General features: G+C 38.3%; 1 non-coding gene across 1 annotated transcript; it reads right to left on the reverse strand.

The window, feature by feature from the left end:
- Positions 1-556: 556 nt before the first annotated feature.
- Positions 557-746, reverse strand: LOC126002919 (U2 spliceosomal RNA). Its single transcript, XR_007493516.1, has one exon. It is a non-coding gene; the product is annotated as a U2 spliceosomal RNA (small nuclear RNA).
- Between the last annotated feature and the right edge of the window lie 3,470 nt (positions 747-4,216).

The following is a 4,216-nucleotide window of genomic DNA, read 5'->3' on the forward strand; positions in this document are numbered from 1 at the left end:
AGTTTCAATTTTTTTAAAGACCCATAATTTTTATGGAGATCTGTTTGATGTTAATAACAGAAAAAAGAACAGATATTATAAAGATTTATCAGAGATAGCATAAAGGGATGACTTGGAGTTTATCCGAAACCCTAAATGATGGGAAGAGACTATTGCTAGGGACAGAAAATTTTTTATTCCTCCTTTAAAGAAACTGTTCTAAAAACCTAAGAGCAGCACCACATGGGTTTCCTCTTAAATCAGCTGTAGTTTCCAAATGATCTAATCAGCATGGTATTCACAGTTCCTGTGACTAGGACTTTGGTGTAAAGTTTAATGTTTTGATCTTAACTTACCTGGGGAAAAATACAACAGTTCAAATAAGCAACAAAGCAATTGAGAAATGCATGGGCCATTTATTTCAACATAGAAATACAATGTTTAAAATAGTTTGTTTCAGGGCCAGAGTGATAGCACAGCGGTAGGGCATTTGCCTTGCACGCAGCTGACTTAGGACAAACCTGGGTTCAATCCCCAGCATCCCATATAGTCCCTGAGCGAGGAGAAATTTTTTTTTTTTTGGTGCACCATTCCTGGAGGTACTGCAATACCAGGTCGATGTGTGGAATGGATGGAGCAAGCTCCTATTCCAGTTCCTAGTGCCAAAAATCCATTTAATATATTATCATTGGATAGAAGACATATTTGTTATTAAACTGATAGAACAGATACTACACTTGACCTTAGCCAAAAGGCTGAGAAGTGATAGGAGCCATTTTTGAGCACATTGCCAGGAGTAATCCCTGAGCATCACTAGGTGTGGCCCCCAAACAAAAAAAATAGTTTGTTTCAACAATATTTTATTGGCTATATTCCATAAGGCTGTTATATATTGTTTATTTTCTACCAAAAACATTCAAGGATGTGTATTCTTTATCCCTCAGCCTAGAAGAGATCCAACTACATATATTTATTGCCAAGTTTCAAGCCTTTAGGCAAAGCATCATTCAAGTTTAATTTTTGGTAAGGAAGACAGATAAAACAATAAGTTAGTAATTAAACTTTGGTCTATTTCTGAGTCTTAAATACGAAACATAGTTATTATTTTCATGAAAACCAATTCTATATAAACATCTTACCAATGATGTGTTTCTGTGACTCACTGAAAAAAAGAAGGCAAGTTGAGAGATTTTTCTGAGAAATTAAAAAGGAATAAAGAAAGCACAAATTTATCTGAATGACTTTTTGTTATAGTAGAGCTCTTACCTCACTTCCAGTTCTCTAAAAGAAAACCATTGTGTGTGGCACGGCCCTGGTATCACTTCATGTATACTTCTTATTTTAGTTTATGGATTATTTTCTTTTTAATTCTAGTTTCTTCCTACTTTTGCATGTGCTTTGATTTTTTGCTTAAGCATAGTCTATGGTTACTAAGTAATTGAAGTCATGATTTGGCTTTGCTTGTCAGAAGTCTGTCATCTTGATTCACATAAATAGTGTCACTTTGGAGCAATACTTTTTGAACTTATTAATTGCTGTCTCATTTTCACAGTTGGATCACTTGCCCCCTGCCTACCCCCTTCCCTATGGGAAATTTATCATAGAGATGTTCAGAGCCGAGGCATAGGAGAGAGCAAAGTGGGGAAGAGAACAGTTCTCTTAACTGATGAAAGAATATTCTTTAGGCAGCAGGTCTTGGGTAGTTTATAGCTAGAGCCATTGTTTTTAAAACAGAAAGATTACAACAGAACAATAATTCTGTTCCAATGGGCTTTACAGTTTTGGTAATTTTATCATTATTATTTTCTAATGGGGGAAGGGAGGTTTGGTTATATCAAAGACTTTTTCTGGCTCTATGCTTAGAAATGACCTCTAGTATTACTTAGGAATCCATCACAAGGTTGGGAATTCAAAATTGGGTCAACAAAATGCAAAGTAAGTGCTTTTACCCTTGTACTATCTTGCCAGCCCTGGTAAAGTTTTAGAATGCCCTCTACCCACATTCCAGAAACCTTGTTCTCAGTATTTTAATATAAGAATAGCTCTATTTTTCAAAGGGAAAATATAGGATAATTATTTGTACAATAAGACATTATCCCTTATGGCAGGGGTCTCAAACTCAATTTACCTGGGGACCACAGGAGGCAAAGTCGGGGTAAGGCAGGGCCACATAAGGTATTTCAAAAAAAGTCCTCAAACGTCATTATTAACAGTTTTAATTATTTCTTCTGAACATGAATAGAACATTGAGTGAGGATCATGAACTGTTCTTCGGAACATGGCATCTTTTGCCTATTCCTTACTGCCAGAGACTTGACAGCGCTTCTTCTCACAAATCTGAACCACATTTGGCTTTAGAGAGGAAGCAGTTGAGACCCTTAGTATGGCTTGAAGATGATCATCATTAAGTCTAGACCTGTACTTTGATTTATTGAAGTTCAATGTGGAGAATAACTTTTCACATAAATATGTGCTCCCAAAAAGGCACATGGTGCGCTTGAACATTCGGGAAAGCTCAGGGAAGCTGGGGGACAATTCTCTCAAAACTTGCCCATGCATGTCTGCTTTTCCACTAATCTCCCTGAACTTGGCTTTGAGATCAGAGTTACACTGCAGGTCAATGAGCTTCGTTTGAAGCACAAGACGGGCATCTTGCACATCAAAGGAAAAGGGGTCCACAAAAATTTGGAAAGTGGCTCTGTGCTTTTTGAAGTCTGCAAATCTGTGATTTAATTCCTTCTCTAGCTTAAAAATAGCATCAACATATTTCTCACCACTGAATGGTATGTCTGCATCACAAGTTCCTTATATGCTGGGAAATGGCAAAGGTTTGTCTGAGAGAGCTGGGATTTCCATAACACAAGTTTTGTGGAGAATGCTCTCATGTTGTCATAGGCAGCACTGATAAGCTGCCCCAGGCCTTGTAACATCTTGTTTAGTACATTCAGCTTATGTGTGATGTCAACAAGAAAAGCTAAGTCCATGAGCCATTTGTGATCACTCAACTCAGAAACAGCATTCCCATCCTTCTCTATGAATGCTTTCACTTCTTCTCTCAACTCAAAAAATCTTTTCAGGACATTTCCCCTGCTGAGCCAATGTACCTCAGTGAAATAAAGCACATCTCCATATTCTGACTCCATTTCCTCTAAAAAAAAAAAAAGCATGGAAGCTCCTGTGCTTTAAGCCCCTGGATCTGATTTGGTTGATGCATTTCACAATAACAGGCATCACATTGTCACACGGCAGGTCTTTACTGCAAAGGGCCTTGCTAATGGATAATGCAATGAAGAGCAATAGCTTTCTCTACACCCTCCTCTTCAAGTTTTTTTTGAACAAGTGCCACCAGTCCATTTTTCCTCCCTGTCATTGATGGCGCTCCATCGATTATTATTCCAAAAAACCTCTTCCATGGCAAATCTGCATTCTCAATGGCAGCACACAGATGCTGAAATATCTCATTAGCAGTGGTCTGGCCATGCATTGGATATTGTGAGCAGCTCCTCTGTCAATTCAAAATTGCAATCAACATCACGGACATAAATTGTGAGCTGTGCAGTGTCTGTTATATCTGTGCCCTCGTCAAGAGCAACTGAGTATGCATCAAAACATTTGGCTTTCTCACACAGTTGATGATAAATGTCACTTGACATGTCAGAAATGCGCTCTGCCACAGTGTTGGCAAAAAGGCTGATTTTGCTAAATTGACTTTTTTTTCCCCCCGGACAGATAATACTTGCAGCCTGTAACATGCTTTTTTTTTTTTTTTTTTTTTTTAACAAACTCTCCTTCTGTGAATGGCTTCCCTGCCTTAGCAATCATCTCACTAACCATGTAACTAGCTTCGACTGATGCAATATTCTCTTTGCTTTCTTAAAGAAATCTTGTTGCCTCATTAGACATGCTTTAAGACTGGCAACCCACTTGGCTCTCTCATTTCCTTGATATTTTGCACATTCCTCAGCATGTTTAGTTGAAAATGGCGTTTCAAGTTGTATTCCTTGTGCACTGCAACTTTGTCTGAGCAAATAAGACATGTGGGTATTTCCCTGTGCTCAACAAAGAAATACTGCGTCTCCCACTTTTCCTGAAATTGCCTGTGCTCATCATCAATCTTTCTCTTCACTGCAGGCTTTGATGAAGTCATGATGAAGGTATGACAAAATCTAATTCTGTAATAAACTTCTCTCCCTTAGGCCTCCGATAATGCAAGGAACAGCGGGCAGGAGCAGCAGAA

This window comes from Suncus etruscus, chromosome 2 (genome assembly GCF_024139225.1).
Source record: "Suncus etruscus isolate mSunEtr1 chromosome 2, mSunEtr1.pri.cur, whole genome shotgun sequence".
Lineage (NCBI taxonomy): Eukaryota > Metazoa > Chordata > Mammalia > Eulipotyphla > Soricidae > Suncus > Suncus etruscus.